This window comes from Pelodiscus sinensis, chromosome 15 (genome assembly GCF_052426305.1).
Source record: "Pelodiscus sinensis isolate ZL-2025 chromosome 15, ASM5242630v1, whole genome shotgun sequence".
Taxonomy (NCBI): Eukaryota; Metazoa; Chordata; order Testudines; family Trionychidae; genus Pelodiscus; species Pelodiscus sinensis.
In genome coordinates this window covers 33,586,166-33,607,264 of record NC_143066.1, presented here as the reverse complement: position 1 = coordinate 33,607,264, position 21,099 = coordinate 33,586,166, and the positions used below count along the sequence as shown (strand labels likewise).

The following is a 21,099-nucleotide window of genomic DNA, read 5'->3' as shown; positions in this document are numbered from 1 at the left end:
ATGTGCGTTAACACAGCAATAGCCCAGTTGGGAGAGAGCCCCTCATCTTCCCCACTCCAAGCAAAGCATTTGATTGTGGAAATTAGCTCAACTTCCTGCCTAAAAAGTCAGGCAAAAGAAACTCTACCACAGCCCAGTGAAATGATGTGATCAATGTTGCATGCTGTGCATTGGCTGGATGGCTAATTGCTAACAAGTAGCCATGGGGAAGGGGAAAGCAAGGGGATTGGACACATGGGGGCATATTCAGCTGTCAATCTCCATGAGGAAATCTCATTAGCAATAGTCAGAATCCCCCAAGAAGAAAAATTGGACTCCCAGTTGTGGCAGTTTCTAGTTGCAGTAGGACCAGCTTCGTTTCAGTGCAGTGGAGGTGGGGGCAGGATTTTTCAGAGTAATCCAGCTCGGTGCCCAGCCAGTGCATTGTGCAGATCAGCTGAGCAGGGTTTCTTGGGCATTGCTGTGCTGGGAGCAATGGAACGCTTGGTGAATCTATCGCTACATGGAACCTTCCGCCAGTGCGCTCTTCAGAGGACAGGGTTGAGGACCTGCAGGGCTGCTGGGCAGCTCTACAAGCTGTGCAGTCCGGGCCTCCGACAGACTTGTCAGGCCCTGGGGCAAGGTCGGGGGAGAAGGGGCAGTGCCACGCTCCGAGAAGGGGCCAGGTCTCAGGTGGAAGGGGTGGGGCTTCACCGTCCTCCTTCAGGCTGCCCTCAGAGCTGCCAAGAACATGCTGTGTGGCACTCCAGTGGTGATTTAAAAAGCCTAGGGCTCTGGCCATCACCACTCCTGTGGCAGCAGCGGTGGTGGCTGGGAACCTGGGCCCTTTTGAATCTCTGCTCCCCAAGGCAACTGCCCGCTTTGCCCTACAGTTTTGTGTCCTACAGCAAAAGTGTTTGCGCCTTCAGTTCTGTAGCCTTAGGATTTTGAAATAGGGTTACCAGGACTTACTGATCAGTAATAACACTCAGAGAATTTCCATCCAAGTGTAAGCGGGGGAATGGTCCCGCTCTTGTGGGGAACTTTCCTGGCTTCTATACACCCCGGTGAAATGAACCAGCGAAAGGATCTGAGTCCCCGCTCCCACTTCCTTTACCCCACGGCTCCCTGATCCTGAGGGCTCCCCCTCCACTCTCCTGAGTAGCAGAGCCCTTGAAACCCCAACAAGGCTGGGCCCAGGTTTCCTGGGGCTTAATCCCTGACCTTGTAGTCACTAGGGGCAGGAGTTAGGGTGTCCCCACTCCGAGGTGCTCTCTTTACACTGCAGGCCTTCTTGGCCCAGTGATCACTTCATAAGGTTCAAAGCAAATACAATTTATTAAACATCAACTGATTAAAGAGAATAGAATAAGAAACAATGAGAATGGTTAAATGAGAACACACAGCCCTGCTCTGTAGCACAGGGACATCAACACAGCAGTCTGCAGAGTGTAAGGACAGTTCACAGTCTCTTCCTTAGGAGCCCTGGATGCGCTGCAAGGGGCTGCAGGCTGGACACACTTGCACTGGCAGTGACCACACAGCCTCAGTCTCTAAGTGGCCAGACCCCTCTCCCAGTCCAGAGCCTTTCCCCACACTTTGCAGGTCCCAGTAGCTCACCACATCCAGCTGCAGGTTGTGCTGCTTGGCCAGTTCCAGCTTCTTGTGTTGTTTCTCTGTTCCTTTTGGCTTTCTGAGCACTGCCAGTCTGCTGCTCAACACCAGGGTCTGCACTGCTTGGCCAGTCTGTGTCTGGTTCTGTCGCTGCAGGACTTCTTCTTGTACTCCTCTCTCAGCTCTCTGTCTTTGCAGGACCTCTTCTGCACACAGCTTGTTTGTTCAGAGACAGAGCCAGAACAATTCCCACTTACAACCTGTCAGTCAGGCTGAGCTGGAGTGTTGACTGCTTTCCATTGTCTCTGGGGTCTGTCAGTCTCATGAACCCTTCCCCTTCTGAAGCTGGTAAACCAAAAAACTCCCACAGAGTTTTAGTAAGGGGTAACAGTCCCCTTACACAAGTATCAAAGAAAGAGTTCTTCAATCCTCAGTACAATCGCCATGTTTCTTTCCATGGTTTGACAGCAGATAGGGTTCCCCTTGGCAGGCATGGATAAGCCAGTGGTCCACTGGACCCATTGTTAATGGCATGGGATATAAATTCAAGCAGGTTTCCTGATGATTTTTGCAGTGTTACATATAGTGTGTACGGCTGATCTACTCTGTCACTTTAATTTTGCATAAGCGCAGCTTCGATAATGGCTTACAATTTCCATACTCTAAAATCTTTTGGTATTTATTTATTTGGTGATAGTTTGTTCCTTTCATCCAGATGAACATAGTGTGGCCAACTACCAGATTTACAGCTGCATCTAAATCAATCAGAAACTTCAGACTTGTGCCTGTCACAGTTAGTTTTAGCAGTCATGTGAACATGTTATATCCTATCCGGTTTTCCAACCAATTTATTTGCAGCACTTACCTGAAGCCTTGTTCTTGTCGTTAATGTAGAACTGGCGCTGTGTTCTACCATTTGTTTGTACTGCATCTTGTCCAATGGGGCCTTGCTCCCTGATTGCAGACCATGGATGCTGTGGGAATACAAATAATAAATTCCAGCCTGACATTTTATACATGTAAATGTTTCCCCCTCTTTTCATCTGATGTATCTTTAGCACTCTTTGAGTCAGTCTCTACTTGGTGAACCTTTTGAAACTGCAGTTTCTGTTGCATTGCACCTTGTATGAAATTCTGATTTGAAGCTTTGTCATTGGCTCCTTGCCTCAACATATTGACTTGACTTTCACAAGCTTCCTTCCTTCCATCCATCCTTCCATCCATCCATTCCTCCCTCCCTTCCTCCCTCGCTCCCACAGTGCTCAATTGTATTTACACCAAGGCTGTGTCTAGACTGGCCAGTTTTTCCGGAAAATCAGCCACTTTTCCGGAAAAAATTGCCAGCTGCCTACACTGGCCACTTGAATTTCCGGAAAAGCACTGACTTCCTACTGTAAGAAATCAGTGCTTTTTGCGGAAATACTATGCTGCTCCCGTTCGGGCAAAAGTCCCTTTTGCGCAAAAGGGCCAGTGTAGACAGCTCAGATTTGTTTTGCGCAAAAAAGCCCTGATCGCGAAAATGGCGATCGGGGCTTTTTTTGCGCAAAAAGTGCTTTTGCAGAAAAGCGTCCGTGCCAATCTAGACGCTCTTTTCCGCAAATGCTTTTAATGGAAAACTTCTCCGTTAAAAGCATTTCTGAAAAATCATGCCAGTCTAGACGTAGCCCAAGTCTTTTCTGAATCCAGAATAGTGGATTATGTTGCTTTAAGCAACTGTATTTACTTTTACTGACAGGTGAAACCAAATCTGGGACCTCTGGAATTTAGCACACGAGCCAGCTGGCATTCAGCTAAGGCTGTAAAGCACACTCATTCTCTCTCTCTCTTTCTCTCTCTGTAAGTGGTCTAAATGCCACTCCATGGGACAGTGAAGCACACCCAGTAGGTGAGTTACAACTGCACATTTAAGCTCTGGAACAGAGTTATCCAGAAGTGAAAAACTTGCTCTTCTGAGGAAGTGGGTTTTGCCCAGGAAAGCTCATGAACAAGGAATCCTTACTTGATCCATTTGTGGTTATGTTACATTCCAGGAGCCTGATTATTTACTGCTTTGCACCTTGTATGGTCATGCAGAGGTGAGCAAAGTGAGTGCAAAACATTAGAATTTTGACTTTTATCCAGTTGAAAACATCTTTGTCTATCGGAGGTATGACTAACTTGTAGGAAGTCAGGAACCATGACATGCATGTCCTGTCTTTTTGCTGTTTGAGTGTTTTGTTGCACATTAGCAGTTCAGGGAGACCTCCTCAAATTTCTTGGACATGTAGATCAGACTTTTCCAGACTTCAAAAATTGTAGGAGAGGCAGTAAGAGAAACGTCCAATGAGGGTGCTGGCAATTTTATCATAGTCCTTTTATTAGAGCCTCGTAGGTGGCAGCTTTTTATTTGATGGGAATTGCACAGTGGCTGCCTTTGTAACCAGCCTTTTTTGTTTTGTTTATATGTCAACACAAAATGCTTCCTTATAGCAGGGTTTATGGGCTTAGGTTTATTTCTTCCATACAGGTAAACGAGGGGAAACATTCTCTGTTCTTTTCATCTTAATTGAATCAGTTATATATATTGGATTGAATATTAGTCATTTAGATACTATGGGTATGTGAGCTATAAAACTAGCTAGAAAGCTAATTCAGAATCACCTTGAGCCTGTAGAGTCAAAAGTTACCTAATAATTAAGGTTGCTTTTTTACTGTATTAATAGCAAATGGCATTGCTACAACTTCTGTGATTAACATGTAATAATGTCTACTTTTATATAACACTTTTCATCAGTAGATCACAAAGCTTTTTATAGTACTCAATATAATTGGTCACCTTTTATAGATAACAACTGTAGCACTGACAGGTGGAGTAGCTTGCTTAAGCTTGCCCTGGGAAGGCAATAGGACGGGACTATAGGGAGCACAGCAGAGCCCAGAAGAGGGGGGCTGAGCTGAACTCTATTATTTTACTAGTGGATTGACCTTGTAGAAACCGACTGCTCTTTTTTTTTAATTTCAGTTTTATTTTCTTTGATCTTTGTTACCTGACACCATCTTCAATTGTTTTAAAGCTACTGTAATTTTTCCCTATATGGTACTCTTCCAGTAAGCATGAGTTAGATAGAAGTTTGTATTGTTTTCATGGGAGCTGATAGGATCACTTCTAGCCAGTCCAGTGTCTCATGGGGATTAGCCCCTAATGTGATTACCATCAGTGTATGTGGTTGAAACAAAGGACTGGCGCGCACACAGACAGCTGTAACCCATATTCAACTAGGAACTGAACCTCTGCTCTGTGGGGAGGAAGCTCACCCTTGTGCAAAGGGCTAGCAAGGGACCCCTTTGGGGCTGAAGTGATCATGGGCGACAGTCAGGGGTGGAAGCAGCCCGTTGCTGGATTCCTCCCACTGACCATTACTGTAGGTCAGGCAGGGGCCACCCCCCCCCTTGTATCTCAGGTGGATATAGCTGGGCCCTGCAGTCACCCTGTTCTGAGGGGGGCAGTTTATGGTACATCTACAGGCCATTCAATGGCCCATGTTGGTCTCTTCACCATGTGGCCTCAGAGCCAGATTGACCCTGGTGACAGGGGAGAAGTTCAGGGGAGGGGGTACCCCCTTTACAAATTACAATTTTGATGGGGCGCAGAAGGGCGGTGCAATGCTACCACCTACGCCGGGCCAGCCCAAAGCCCTGAGGCTGCCTGCCCTGCACCCTCTGGTCCTTATTACTAGTGCTCTAATCTCCCTCCCTCCATCCCATCTCCATGGACCTCCCCCTCCCCCGCAGAAGCTCCGCCTCTCCTCCCCCTCCCCCGCAGAAGCTCCACCCCCTTCCCCTCCCGGCAGCGGCTCCACCCCGCGCCGGAGCAGGCGGGTTCTCACCCGCGGAGCAGTAGGGGGCGCGGGAGGACCAGCCCGAGTCGTCTCTATGGTGCGCAACTGGCGACGGGCCCCTCCTGAGCGCCCTTCGCCGCTGCCCTTCCTCTCTATGGTCGGAGGGGCGGTCACGTGGCGCGGCGCGGCGCGGGCCGGAAGGAGCCTGCCTGGCCGCGGCGGCCAAATGAAGCGGGGGCCGGAGATGGCGGAGCGGCCCGGGCTGGTGAGTACCCCTCCCCCCCCGGGCAGAGCCGCGCCCCCCAGGGCGTCCAGCCCCTCCCCCCGCGGAACCCCCGCCCCAGCCGTGGGGAGGGCGCCGGGGCTGGGCCCCAAGGGGGCGAGGCGGGGAGCCCGGACTCCTGGGGTCGGTGCCCGGCCCTGCACCTGGCTCGCCCTGTGACCTTGGGCACGTCACAGCCCCGCCCCCCTCGCGCCCCTCCGGGCAGGGGCCGGGGGGCGTCGCCGTGGGGATGGGTCCTCTGGCCCGGGCGTGCCCGAAGCCGGCGCGTGGGGTGGGGGGAGGTGCTGCCTGGCCGGCCCGGCCGCTTTCTCTCTGTATAGCGCGCCTGTAACAGACGTGCCCCCCCCCCCAAGGGGCAGGACCTGCCCTTTCGCCTCAGAGCCCCGCGCTCTTCTGGCTGAGCCCCGGTTTGCTTCGGCGCAGCTGCTGAGCGCGGGCCGCCTGCCCCGAGCTCCCAGCCCCCGTGTGTCGTTGTGTCCAGCCTCGCTCGGGCTAGGCCCTGCGGGCGTGTTGACTTGGAGAGCCGCTAGAACAGCCCCACGCCGGAGTCGGGTCTGGCCCAGCCCACAGAAGTACGTGAAGTTCTGTCCTCCCCTTCTCGCCCCGCTTCCTGGGGGGGGGAGAGAGGCAGGCTTCGGGCAGAGTAGGAAGCTTGAGGGATGAAAGGAGCTTCTACTGTGGAAAACACAACCTGGCTGCTCACCGAGGTTCTCATTTAAAGGGGACATGGGTTCAGATGCTAGCAACATGCGTTGTGGAAGTGATGTGCCGGTGTGGTAAGAGCTCTGCCACTGTGGTAATCGATGATACAACGGTGAAAATGGTTGGTTTTGGCCTGTGCCTGTGGTTCTCAAACTTCATTCCACTGTGAAGCTCTTCTGACCACAGAAATCACTACATGGCTGTGTGTGTGTGTGGCTGAAGCCTAAGTCTCATCCTCACACCCTGCCTCTGTGGGATGAGGAGGAGCCTGAGCCCAACCCCCTGGGGTGGGGCAGGGGGGCAAGGGCAAAGCCCTAGTGCTTCAACCCCAGGTAGGGAGCCTGTAACCTGACTGCTGTCACTCTGGGTTCCAGTTTTGGCCCCAGCGAGTCTAAGCCAGTCTTTGCAGCTCCATTAAAACAGGGTCTCAGCCCAGTTTGAGAAGCACTGTCCTATGTGAAGTTTTCTGCAGTTGCTGCCATTGGAGCTACACCTCTTGTAGACAGACTTTTGTTGGCACGGTCCAGGTTTAAAACAAAACAGTCATCTCAAGATAACATGAAGCTTTGTATTTTAAAGTCAGACCCTTCTTCAGTTAAAAGCAGTGAAAATTGGAAGTAGACTTGTATCTTATTTCCAGTATCAATGGGGGAGAAAAAAAATTCAAAAACTGCATCTATAGTATGATATATCCAATCTAATATAGAGTATAAGCTTTTCAGGTTCAAACCTCTTATGTTGGTATTGCACTGAAGACACTGTGGGTGTTCCTGGAAAGTAGTAATATAGGTCTGCCAGCTTTACTACTGTGAGCCATCTTTCTTAAGAGTTCCATAGCAGATTTTACAAAAATGCTAATGAGAATTGGGCACTTATGTCATTTGTGCCTTTTAAAAATTTCCACCTTAATCACGGTCACGTCACTTGTATCTAGTAAATGTCTGAAAGGTTGTATGTGCTTAGATTAACTATAGACTAGCTTCAGTTTTTTTTAAAAAAATCTTAAAATAGGCCTACTTAAAAAATACCTACAGTACAAAAAATAAACAGTCTATTTCCTCTCTTTCTCTGTCAAAACTGGGTGAAATTTCAACTTCTTTTTAAACTAAATGTTGTCTTACTCCTCCATCCGATAGCTTTTGGTGGTGTTTACATAAAATGAGAAGTATGCTCCAGCCACGCTCACATTCTTTATTAGAAGAAAGTGTGGAATACTTCAGGGCTACAACTTAATTTATTGGTGTCTTTCACCAGAACTCTCTTCAGTAGGTGGTGGTGATATTTCTGAATGTTTCCACTCTGATCCAAATAGCTGTGATAGTTAGCTTTTTACTCGAAAGAAACTGAATCTTCTTGCTAAAATCAAGCAATTTTGAATCTGTTTTTGTCTCTCTTCACACTTTCCCATCCTAGAATCTTGGTTCTTTAAGTGTCCTCTGTTCCAGTGGTTCCTACCCTTCCTCAGACACTGTAGCAAGTAGCAGCTTGACAGTCATAGCTCTCCGGGAGAAGATGGACTTCAGTGAATAGAGATCAATATGCTCTACCTTATGCCTATGCCTAGAAGTCTCTCTCTTGTCCCTCAATGCTGGTGGAGGAACTGGAGTCTAAATGTTTTCTTCCTTTAGTCTCCTGGAATCTTCAATAGCTGTGTGGGAACAGAATGGATATCCGCTACTCCACTGACACAAATCTTTAGCTGTTCCTCCTAGACAGTTGTATAGTGCCATATGGAGGGGAGGGGTACTAGCTGTAGGGCATTGGTCACCAACCAGTAGATCGGAATCTACTGGTAGATCTTGGAGCCTTTGACAGGTGATCCTGACAGGTTTGGCCAGGAAGCTATCAAGTGCTAGCTCTTCATCTGCCCCTCTCAGCACTGCCCTGCTACTCCTGCCCTCTGCCTTGGAGCTGCCCCTCAGCCCTGGGAGCCTCTTGCTTGCTGTGCAGGACATGGGAAGAAGGGTGTGTGTGTGCTCATGTCAGGGTGTCCCTCCTCCCACCCTGTACCCCATCTCCACAGAGTTGGGGGCCAGGGATGGAGAGAGTTTGCTGGCTGCTTTTGGGAGTGGTGCAGGGCCAGAGTAGGGGTACGCCTGCCTTAGTCCCCTGCACCACCATCCAGAAGCCAATTGTGGTAAGCAGTGTCCAGCTGAAGCCTGCCTTCTGAACCCTGACCCCACTCCTGAACCTCTCCTGTACCTCAAACTCCTGCCCTAGTCCCGAGTCCCCTTGCACTCAAACTTTCTCCCAGAGCCTGCACCCTGAGCCCCTTCCTACACCTCAACTCCATGCCCCGGGCTCTGCCCAGAACCCCCCCACACTTCACATCCTTTAGCCCAAGATCAGAGTCCGCATCCCCCTCCTCTGCATTCTAGCCCTCTACCCCCAGCCTGATAAAAGTGAGTGAGGATGGAGTGAGCAGGGACAGGGCCTCTGAGAAGGGGTGGAAAGGAGATGGGGCAAGGGTGTTTGGGTTTGGGGTACATCCTGAATTGCACATAAATTCAAAGTCAGATCGTACTTATAAAGGTTGCAGACCACTGCTGTAGGGTATGATCTTTATTCTGGGCAGAAGCAAAACTGCAGAGCCAGCTTGATTGTATTACAGTATTTTCTCCATTGTGTCATTGATTTTGTGACTTTAACAGATCTCCATGACTACTTTGGCAGTGGCTTCAGCTCTGCACATGCCAGGGTTCAGGCTGTCAGCTCTACACATGGCAGGGCTCAGGCTTCTGTGATGTATTGTTTGTTGCAAGCATCCTATCCATGATTCTTATTAAAAACACCCCTGACAAGATCTTAGCCATAATGATGACTAGATATTGACAAGCAGTCCTGCTCAATAAGCAACCATTACAAACACGTGACAAAAGATTCTGACCCTTTTGAGTGGAACAGTTGTAATGGCATGATTCAGTCCATATTGTGTAGTAGATGGTTAAGCATGAAGCTTACTGGTATGTTTACCAGTTATCCAAGCCTTGCCAATTAACTCTGGTGGCAGCCAGCTGCACTGAGCTTCGGCATCCTCTGCCACGGTGGGCCAGGTGGTAGGACCCATGGGCTGTCCTGGGACAGATGTTTAAATGGTTAACCAGTTAAGTGATATCATTTAGCCCGAGGTGGAGAACCTTTTTTGAGTCAGGGGCTGCTGACCCACGGGAAAATCAGTCAGGGGATGCACACAATTGAGAAGCAAAGTGAAAAGCCCCTGAAGGAGGAGACTCCCCACATTCCTCTTGCGCATCAGGGCTTGTGGGGCCTGAGCTAGTAGATTTCTTGTGCTCCAGCCCTGCAGGTGGGATGCTGGAGTGCCAACACAGGCTCCCCAATGCTGAGCCTTGGGGGCTGGATCCAGGCAAACCGGGGGCTGTATCTATGTGCCCCTCTCCCCTTGAGGTTCCCCACCCCTGATTTAGCCCATTAACTGCTTTAACATACCTTCTGTGTAGAGATACTGCCCTCTATTGTTGATGCAAAGCATTAAAGTCTTTTTTTGTGAATGGTATATGATTTTTGGCCAAGTTGATCACTGTTACATAGCTAAAAAAATGAGTGCAAGTGCGTGCTTTTAAAGGTGTGTGCAGTGAGGAAGGGTGAGATGCATTATAGCTTACAACAGAGCCACTATTACTTTATTTTTAGCATCTTGGGGTTGTGATCCATGACTAGGGTTCCTTTGTGCTAAGTGCTGTAGAAACACAGAACACAGCCTATGGCTTGCTTTCCATCTTAGGCTTACATTTCAGAAATTCTTGTGGTGCTGTAAATTCTTTGGCAGGCTGAACTATGTCTTGTTTGGAAATGAGGTGGCTCTGCTAGTACAGTATCTGACAGACATGGCTGATAGTTGCACGTTTAGTATGGTCTTGCAATTGGACATATACTGTACACTTTAGTCTCTAGGTGGCAAAAGTAAATTACTCTCATTAGGGTTAAAATAAGTGTGATATTAAAGGATGAGTTGGAGAAACAACAGAAAGGAGACAGGAAGTGTTGCAAAGTGACCAGTAGCTGCTTAGTAAGAAGAAACAGTACAGACACCAAAGCAGCTGGGAAGTGAGGCCCTGTGGGTGTTTTCAGAGTCTGCTGAAAGAAACTCCCGTTCATCAGTTTGAAAATGAACGTTTTGAGTAGCTTTCAGTGTAATAGCGCGCACGAAAACCCATACAGTAATGGGTGTAAATACTAGCAGTAGGACACATTCATCCCAGCGTTCTTAGAACTGTGCAAATATTTCTCCAGTCAGAAACGAGGTGCATGTGGACTCAATCTGGAAACCCTTTTAAGTTTTGACTTACATGATTTCAGGACAAATCCACTTTTCTGACATATCATGTAAGACTTTCTTGTCTAAGCAACTAGCAAAGATTGGCATTCATTGAACTAATGGACTTTTCATTTTGTCGGAGGAGGAGGGAGGGGGGTTATGTATTCCGAAATTACTACAAGTAACTTTAATTACTGTAAATGGGATTTCTAGAGTGTTGTAGATACCTTGTTTACAGCAAGAACATGGGCAGTAGAAGCCATGGACTATACTGCTTATTTGGGAAGCTATTTATCTATTCGCCTTAGGGATGTTAAAATGCGTTTAATTGTGTAACCACTGACGTTTTCAGCAGTTACACGCAGGAGGGACGTGGCGCTCTGAGAGCCAGCTTAAAAGCCTGTTCCCCACTAGGGATGTAAGAAAGTAGTCGACTACCCGATAAGCTGAAGCTTATCGGGTAGTTGAGTTGACTACTTGCATTCCCTCCCACCCCACCTTTATATCAGACACAGCAAAGGGAGGAAGCAGGAGCCAGTACTGGGGTGGGCTGGCTTAAAAGCCAGTTCCCCCCCCAACACTATCTCAGCTCCCTTCCTCCCCCCGCTGCTGCCTCCATCAGAGGTAGCAGGGGAGGTTGCTCTGGCAGCAGCCCCTGGCTGCACGGAGTCCCGATGGGAAGTTAGGACCCCACATAAGCTGAGACTGCTTCTCATGAAGCAGCCCCTCTCCATGGGGCTCTCAACTTACTGCTGGGACCCTTTGTGGACAGAGGTTGCTGCCGCAAAGGGACTGCTACTGGCTGGGCAGGTAGCCCTGCTCAGTCCCAGCTTGCGCTGGGACCAAACCCCACTACAGCTCTGCAATTTGAGGCAGTAGGAACCAAGTAGCCTGCCCCCCGGCTCCTACTGAATTTTAAATTGCAGAGCCAGAGCTTTGGTTCCCAACCCAGTGTGAGCCAGGTGGGCAGGCAGCCCGGCTTAATCCCTGCTCATGCCGGGTTAGGGACCAAAGTTTGCTGTGGCTCTGCAATTTAAAACGCCATAGCGGCCTGGGGGTGGAGCAGGGCCTGCCTTCCCCTATTGAGTAATCAAGTAGTCAATAGAATATTTATTTTATCAACTGCTCGGTTACTAAGCTAACCTAAATGTAACCTATTCCCCATGCTTTCCAGCTCCCACCTTCCCCACATGCTGCTGCCAGTTTTTAAGTTGGCTCCCTGCACGTCCTGGGAGTCTGTGTATAACCATTACCCGTGTACACGATTACATGGTCACATCCCTAATTAGCCCATGTGATCAACCTTTAGTTATGTATTGACATGCTAGTTCTATAGGCTTCAGTGCAGATGTAACTCAGAGAGCCAACTGATGTGAAATACTAACTCATCTGAGAACTACAGTAGAAGGTGAAGCAGTTGGCTGAAACTGCTGAGCATAGAAATATGCAGTTAATATGTTCAGGTCATCCATAACTTGCTATGTTTCCGGTAGTATTATGGTGTAGAGAATATGGAATGCTTTACACTGTTCTAAATTACACATGTGGATCTGAGATTAACTTATTTTCAGTTATTTGAGTTCTTGCATTCATTTTATGGAATTCTGGCTTCCATGCTGATTTAATTTGTGATATCTTCAGTGCAGAATTTTCAGACGGATCACTGATCCAGTCCAATACCTAAAAAGGCATGCTGGTCCTGAAAACTGATAGCGATTAGGGATGTTAGATATCAGGTAATTGAATAGTCGAGTAGCCTCAGGACTGGCACAGACTATTATACCCCTCTCCCAGGCTACAACTTAAAGGTGGTTGAGAGAATATGGGGGGTGTCAGAACTGGTACTGCAGCAGTTCAGCTGGGCTGTTCTCTTTTAAGAGTTTTCTAATTGCTCTGCTCTGCCTTGCCAAATGTAAGATGAGCATGGGTTCTTCCTGCCTCTGTCCTCATGAAAATCTGACATTTAATTGTCCGTGATGCTTGTCAGTCACATTAAGGTTTCTTGTTGTTTGATTTCAGGTTATAAATAAAATTGATGAGCCAGAGAAGTAGGCAGCTGCTTGGGCTCTGAAGATCATTGTGATATATGAAGCTTTAAGTTGACATCTGAAGACAGGCACACTCTTATTCACACCAACTTCTCACGTCTGTAGGTAGGCCGAGCAATTGCAATCCAGACCAAATTTTTGTTGAATTCACACTTGTTTTGTTAAACTTTTACATAAGGTTGTAGAGGTTTGACTTGATATTTCTGTGCAGTGTAGCTGAGAAATCTATCCCCTATAGATCACATTTGATTCAAAGAATCAATGGAGTCAAACTTTACAGCAAAGTGGCTTTCAGTAAACAGAGTTTTTCTGCATCACCTGTTACTCGAGGATCTGAAAGTACTTTAAAAACACTACAAAATTCTCAGTACTGGGGGGTGACTAATATTGTTCCCACATCACAGTTAGAGACAAGTGAGACAGGGGTTTTGTTTTCTCAAAGGCTTTGAAAAGCCATTGCAGAGCTGGAAATGGAACTTAGCCACTTGGTAATCTTCCTAAGAAGAGCTGAATCACTTTTGGTGTTGATGTGAGAGAAGATGTTATATAAAGACTAACTCTAAACCAGAATTTGAAAACATGCATTTACCCAGGCTCTGGTACCGAGGTGGGAAAGATATGCCCACTGGTTAAATCCTTCCCACCAAGCTTTTTAATCTGGCCCGCTCAACCATGCAGCAGTGCCACTCAAAGGAGAGAGGGGAGAGCTTTGTGCACTGCCTCTGCCCCCAGCAAAATCTCTCAGCTCCCTTTGGCCAGAAACAGGTAATAAGAACTGAGAGATTTTGCTGGGGGTGGGAGCATTGTGCAAAGCCCTCCTTCCCACAGCAGGGAGAGCCACATGAACAGCCAACCTGGGGCTTCTGGGAGGCAGGGAAGCCTGCTTGAGAGTGCAGTTGGCTGGGAATGGCCAGAGCATGCTTCTGGTACCCCCTCCCACCCCAAACACCCTCTCAGATCCTGCACCCCTCCTATGCCCCTCCCCCAGGCTAGAATCCTCTCCTGTATCCGTGCCCCCTGCCAGATCTTGCACCCCAACCCCCTGCCCTAGGTCACCACCCAAACCCTCTTTACTCTCTTCTCCCCTCCATCCTCCACCCCATGTCACAACTCCTTCTCACACCATGCACCCATTACTGCATCCCTCTTCCAGGTCAGAATCCTCTCCTGCCCATACCCCCTCCTGGACCCTGCCTCCAAGCCTCTGCCCCAGGTCACAACCCTCTCCTTTACCCAAACTCCCTCTCAGACCCCATACCCCTACTCTGAACTCCCTTCTCCACCTAACCTGTGTACCAGACCCTGCACCCTCTCAAGTGTAGAAAAGTGCGGCCGTTGATCACTTTCCGAATTCTTGGCGTGCATCACCACCTCCCTCTCCCCTCTCCCCCCCCCCCCCGGGGTCAAAAATTATTGCCCACCCCAGTCTAGTACAAACTTCTATGGAGGAAAAGTGGGCTAAGCAGACTATCTGAGTGAAACTGACAAATGTTCACAACTACATGCAGCAGAACTGGGAAGCTGACCAGAGAACAGTCAACCTCCGTCTTCTGTTTCAGAGGGCTTGTGCAATTTTTTGGGAAGAGCGGGGGGGAGGGAGAGCAGCTGTGGCAGAATAACTGAGAGCAATATTTCAGAAAAAGCAATGTTCCCTTCCCTTTTCCCCTTCCACAGAAAACCTGCAGCAGTATCAGATTTTCTGTTCTGCTGCTGCTTTTAAAGAGCAGATAAGGGAAACTGGCAAGATTCAGGAGTTTCTGCTCTGTTGTAGAACATGGTTAAAGGCCTATCTACAGCATACATTGGAATTGTATTGTGGTGGGTCAGGCAAAACTGTGTAGTAACAAGAATCCCTTTGGATCAGTAGGCTTGTAATTTTTAGAACGTAGTCTTAATTTGAAAATATCACCAACAGGGCATTCAGCAGATTATTTTTATTTGTGGCCATGCTCACTGTTCCATACAGTGTACTTATACAGTTAATAGCCTGTTTGATCAAGTATAAATATAAATCTCCTTGCAGGATTTTTTGCACTTTACTAGATTAATACATAATGCATTTGGCATATGCGATGAGGTGAGGTTCAAAAACAGAGGCAAAAGAGAAATAATTTGTCCAAGCTAAATTTGCACAGGCTGCATCCAAATCTTCTTAGCTTCATCTGTAGTGATCCTTGTATTTGCAGAGCATTTATTTTTGACTAGATGAAACTGCTAGATTCCAACTGGTGGTCTAAATGTCATCTATGGAACTGAAACACAGATGTGCAATGCCCGCCTTCAAAGCGTTTTAGCTGGTCAGCTGATAATTCATTTTGGTTTTATGGGCTTTTTAATAAGTTGTAAAGTACATAAAGCAGAGAGGCCAAGAAAAATGTATTGTAAAATACAGAACGTTTTTGAGACTGGCTGCTAGCTAGTTACCTTTGTCAGTTCTGAGTAATGACATGACATCCTAATTCTTTCATACAGGAGATGTTCTTTCAGATATCTTGACACATCCAAATTTAAAAACCAATCAAATAAAAAAATCCAATCCTAAACTGGCCCCACACTTTTGCAGGACTGAAGTTAGAAAGTTCTCTTTTGCCTTTGTTTTTGATCCCCTTCTCTCTGTGTGTCTCATATCAAATGTCAAATGCAGGATTTTTGCACTTTGCTAGATAAAAACATATTTCAATGAGATTTATAACTGTACTTTATCAAATTAGCTATTAACTGTAAACATACAGGCTGTGTCTACATTGGCCCCTGTTCCGTAATAGGGATGCTAATGTAGCACTTGGGAATAGGCAAATCCGTGGGGGATTTAAATATCCCCCGCGGGATTTGCATTTTCATGGCTGCCGCTTTTTTCCGGCTTGTAGATAAGCCGGAGAAAAGCTCCAGTCTGGATGCGATCCTCCGGAAAATAAGCTCTTTTCCGGAGGATCTCTTATTCCTACTTGAAAGTCCCCCACGGATTTGCCTATTCCCAAGTGCTACATTAGCATCCCTATTACGGAATAGGGGCCAATGTAGACGTAGCCAATCTGTATGGTAGGGAACATACACAGGGTAGGGAAGTGAGCAATTAATGGGTGATGCTTACCATTGGGAACGGCCTATGGCCCACTGTGAGTGGAAAACTGCTTCAGCAGCACTCCTCCACCCCCTTGCTGCTACTTCCTGTCCCCTGTGAAGTTGCCTCCTCCGATCCCATGTGGGCTGGGAGCTGACAGCCCAGCCTAAGGCCAGAAGCAGCCAGGTTGAAGCAGCCACTGTCTTCAGCGCAGCCCCTGCTGCTCCCCATTTCATCAGTTAACCAGTTAAAATTAAATGGAGTTTTACATCCCTTCACGGGAGGGCTGCTGGAATTCTGCCTGCCAGCTGTTCTTTTTGCTTGTGAGAACATGCAGTCATGACTTCTCCTGAGCAGAGATGAACTGAGGGCAGAAAACAGAAGAACCGTTGCACAATAAAACACAACATAGTTGCCAGAAAGAGACCTCACAATCCGTTCTAGTACATATCTAGTAATTGGGAATCCTTAGCACTTGAATTAACACTAATAAATTCAGAATGCTATTCTGGCAAGATTACCCCAACCTGCTTTTTAGGTACAGCACAGCATTTGTGTGCATTTCTCCAAATATCAATACAGTTTGACCTACAGGGTTATCAGTAGGTCAGCACATAGTTAAAGGCTTGTCTTCACTGCAGAGTTAATGTGAGCTCTTAGTCAAGTGTTGTCTGTTATCAGACTCCCATGTGCACACATACAGCCATTCCACTTGAGCTACCTGGCCCATTCTGAGGTAAAAAGCCAGTGTGCTGCAAGCATTTGGCCTTGCCCAGAAGGAAAAACAAGTTCTCATATAATTCCTTGGAAAAGAATTCGAGCAGCTCACTTACTGCAGTGTGAAAAACTATAGGCTGTACCAGAGATTCCCAACCTTTTTCCCATGGAGGAACCCCTAAAATAATTTTTCATATCCTGAGGAACCACTACCTATGATAACATTTGCTTGGCCAGAAAAAGTTGACAGCAGGGAGTGCAATTCAATTACTGCTAAATTGTCAAGAAAATTTATTTTTAAAGAGCTGTAAGAAATTTTTATTTATTTATTTATTCCACGATTTCTTGCAGAACCCTGGATGCTGGGGGTTCCGCAGAACTCTGGTTGGGAAAAACTGGGCTATACCCTCGGAAATCCTAGCACCTTATGTGAGTGTGTGGTGCACCAGTGTTGATGTGGTCAAATGGACATGCTTTGTGATGTGGCCACTTGCACCTAGACCAGACTGGTGTTAACTCTGCAATATAGAGAGCTTTAAAGAAAGGAAGGTAGTTCGGTAGCACTGTACCTCAAGATCCCAGTGAATAGCTTGTACCTCAAGATCCCAATGGCCCCAGCCATACACAAACACACATTGATGTGTGCTATGTTAGAGAGAGGGTGATAAATATAGTGACCCAGCAAAGATGGTAAATGTAGTGAAAGGTGAGTGCCTACATGCAACCTATACATTAACCTATTTCTGTCTCACCTCCCTGTATGAGGCCTTTATGTAACCAGGCCTTGGACCATCTAATTCAAAGATGGTCTGGAAGATCCAGCCTCTACCCCCGCAATTGGTTGCTCTAGCTAACCACAGTTATATAGAAGTGTAAAGCACCTGTACTTGCTGCCTAGATACGACTGACTTGTGCAATGTAAAGGTAGCACCCTGGGGAGGGCCAGGCTGGGAGTGGGTGGGGCTTAACTCCTGTGGATGCAGAGTGATGTGATGACATCGCTCTGTCATCCCGCAGGAAACTTTTTTATAGAGAGAGATCAATCCATCCATATCTAAATCAGCTCTTTCTGCGTATTGCTCAGAGTTCTCTCTCCTGGGTTCTTTAGTTTGCTGGGTTTATTCTTTGCTGAGCTGCTCTATATTTGGAATACTATGAGAAGCTATTAAGCTCACTGTAGTACAACAGTACTACAGAAGTGGGTCTGGCCCACGAAAGCTCATCACCTAATAAACCATCTTGTTAGTCTTTAAAGTGCTACATAGTCCTGTCTTTTGTTTCTGTAGTACAACTAGTTTCCCTTGTCTCCAATTCTGTCTGCTGCTGTTAACTTTAAGTGTCTATGAGGTTCTGGCCTGCACCTGTTGACTCTGGACTGATCTCTCCCTTGTAGTTTCCATTGGCTGCTTCTCTTAGTCCTTATTCTCAATAGCATCACCTCCATGCTTTGGCTCAAATAGCTATTGTTGCTCCCAGCTGCAGCATGTTGGGGATATGTCCAGCTAGCCACCCCAGACTCTTTCCTCTGTCTCTCTCTCTGCTCAAGAGCCTAAGCTGGAGAAGCAACCTTAAAGACCGTTGAAAATGAAGTTGTTCAATAGCAATTTAAAAATTACACTTCTGGCTGGATTTTTGTACCTGTTCTTGTTACGGGTGTGACGTAGTGGGGGTGCTGACTGTTTTGTAACCCAGTATTCTCTCCTGCTTGTGTTGTCCCAGTGTTAACATCCTGGCTGTGTGGTTTGATTCCTGATGATTCACTCCACATATGCATTGGCCCAGACACCTAGTCTCAGCCTGAGCAGATAAGGCTGTTCCCAGAGATTCCCAATAATTCGCTGTCTGCCTTGTCTCCTGAGATAACATTGACCATAGGCTATGCCCTGTCTCTGAGAACCAATAAACCTATTCTACTGGCTGGCTGGGAGTCACATCTGGCTGCGGATGGGGGTGCAGGGTTGGGGACTGCGTCCTTACAACAGGTAACACTGAAGTTTCTTGACAGTGATAAGACAAGTAAGGGGAAATACTCTGCACTGTTTTTAATTGTGTATTTTAATACTCTGTATATTGGTAGTCTTGTGTCCCTTCTGTAGCCAGCTGGTGGGTTTCTTCTGCTTTTTGTGTGGACCTTTTGCACAACGAGGAAGAAATAAATGCTTTATTTTTAATGCGACGTCAAATAACAACTTGGCAGAGACGCAGGCAGGCAGGTGTAGCACCTGAAGCCTACAGTTTGCTACAGTTCAAAGGCAGAGGCGCCCTTATAGACTGTTTGATTAGTTAATTAATCTAAATTTAACATCCCTTGTCAGTAAAAACTAAAATTTCATGCAATTACTTATATAGAGAGCAATATAAACTATACACTGAAAAGTGAGTACAATCTTTATATTCCAATTGATTTGTTTTATATTTGTATGGAAAAAATAAGAAAGGAAGTTTTTCAGTAAATATGCTGTGACATTTTTGTGCAAGTTGAACCTCCCTTGTTCAGCGCACTCGGGATCTGAGTGGTCCTGAGCAAGGGAGTTTGCTGGGCCAGGAGAAACCCGCTAGGTTTTCATGGGGTTCTCCTCCTGGCTGCTGCCTAGTGCACTGCCCTGGCCCACCTGCCTGCCTGGCTCTTCTACCCCCAGCTACACGCCCAGCCGTGCTCAACATCTGCGGTCGAGGCCTTGCCACACTAGGGAGTCCCAGACCACAGAGGTTCAACCTGTATTTTTTTTGTCTGATTTGGTAGTCAGGGGAGTTTAAGTTATGTGAAACTTGGAGGGGAGGGGGATATGCAAGACAAATCAGACTTTTGAAAGGGGTACACAGGTGTCTGGAAAGGATGAGAGCCACTATTTTTAGAGGACAGGACAACATTTATTGGATGGTGCCACTGTTCTCATAGTGTGTTTCTGCCATTGCATCTGCTGTCCTTTGACCTCTGTGTTAGAGTACAGTATTCAACAAACAATGTAGCAGGTAGAAATAGTGAACTTTGGCTTTTATTCTTTTGAAAGATGTAATCCGGCAGTTTGATGTGAGACACCAGCTATCTGCTGCTCTGCAGCAATAGTCAGATACAATAGTGCACTGTATTTCCTGTTGTGCTTGCGTTTGAGGGACTTAACTCTTTGCAGGTGAAGCGATCACTTAACATGGGGAGCTGTCATTAACCCCTGCCCCTCTCAGTTCAGCAATCATGGTCTGGTAGATGTTGCTCTATTTAATGAAATCTTCAAAGAGATTTCACTCTAACATGCATCATTAAGACAGGCTACTTTGGTGCACCATGTGTCATTGTTTAAGGGTTGCTGTTCTGGCTTTCATACTGTAAATCTTACCTCTTGTGTTCAGTCACAGTTCATGCATTATTTAAGTTGCTTCTTTTTGTTTAACAATTTGAAGTCATCCAAAAATGCGACTAGCTTTACAACTGAGTGAGCTGCCTGCAGGGGGAAAATGGGAATTGACACTTCTCTGTTGATGAAAGGAAACTATGTTGTTGGGTAGCTTAGGCTCAGATTGTTGTGTGGTGAGCTTGATGTCTCTTCAGGGTACTTTTTTTTAAGATTTCAATGTTCCCTATCTTCTCCTGCAGTATTTGCATCCCCAACACTGCAGCCTTGTTAGTGCCAGAGAATGAAAAGGACTAGAACGGGTGTGGGTAACAAGCAGCCTATGGACTGGATGCAGTTCGCGAGGTTTAGCCTCTGGCGGGCTGCCGGACGCTTTATTTACCTGCCATTGGCCATGGATTGCTATTCCTAGAATGGTAACGCACACAAACCTGTAGGGCACGGGTGGGGAACCTAAGGCCCAGGGGCTGAATGCACTGGCTCTCCAGCATTCGTCCCCCTTACCCCCGCTGTCCCTCCACAGGGCTGGAGCACACAGTCTGCTAGCCTGGGGCCCCCCAGGCTCTGGTGTGCAAGAGGAATGTGGGGAGTGTCTTTCTCCTCAGTCGGAGGCCACATCAGTGAGGGTTTGTTTTGGGGGTTTTTTGCTTCTCGCTTGTGTGCGGCCTGTGACTGATTTTTCTGTGGGTCAGCAGCCCCGCGATCCAAAAAAAGGCTCATTATCCCTGCTGTAGGGGAACACCTTAACCTCTCTGGACATTCAGTAATAGATTTGAAAGTAGCCATCCTTCTACAAAAGAATTTCAAAAACTGGTTACAAAGGGAGACAGATGAACTTGACTTCATTTACAAATTCAACACGATCAGTTTAGGACTGAATAAAGATATGGTGACCATATTTTCTGAACCAAAAATAGGGACGTCTTAGCCACAGTCTCTGAAACCTCTAGCCACACACTTGACCCCTTAGGCCCTGGCCGCCTGCCACAGGAAGTCCCACCCCGGGGTAGTACTTTGGGGGTCAGATGAACACATGACCAGAAGTAAGGGGTGTCATGTGACCCCTCTAAGAACTCCTCCCACCATCCTGTACCAATAGGAATGGGTTTGGCCCCCATAGGAGCCCCCCATGCAACTATACTGCAATTACATTAACCCAGGGTCCAGTCCTAGGGTCCCATGACACTTCAGTGCTAGGGGTCCAACCTCGATTCAAGATGAGATCCAAGAACTAAGACCTATTAGTTTGCA

At 47.2% G+C, this 21,099-nt stretch overlaps 1 protein-coding gene across 4 annotated transcripts in view; it reads left to right on the top strand.

The window, feature by feature from the left end:
* The first annotated feature begins 5,541 nt into the window (after positions 1 to 5,541).
* The window catches only part of RNF216 (ring finger protein 216), a 146,346-nt gene continuing 130,788 nt past the window's right edge, over positions 5,542 to 21,099 (top strand). For 2 of the 4 annotated variants that reach the window (XM_075899674.2, XM_075899672.2), the window contains exons 1-2: positions 5,578 to 5,676; positions 12,692 to 12,825. The gene's annotated coding sequence lies outside the window, so the exon portion shown is untranslated. Of the gene's footprint in view, positions 5,677 to 12,691; positions 12,826 to 21,099 lie in introns of all 4 variants that reach the window. The other 2 variants (XM_075899673.2, XM_075899671.2) reach the window with 2 other exon arrangements.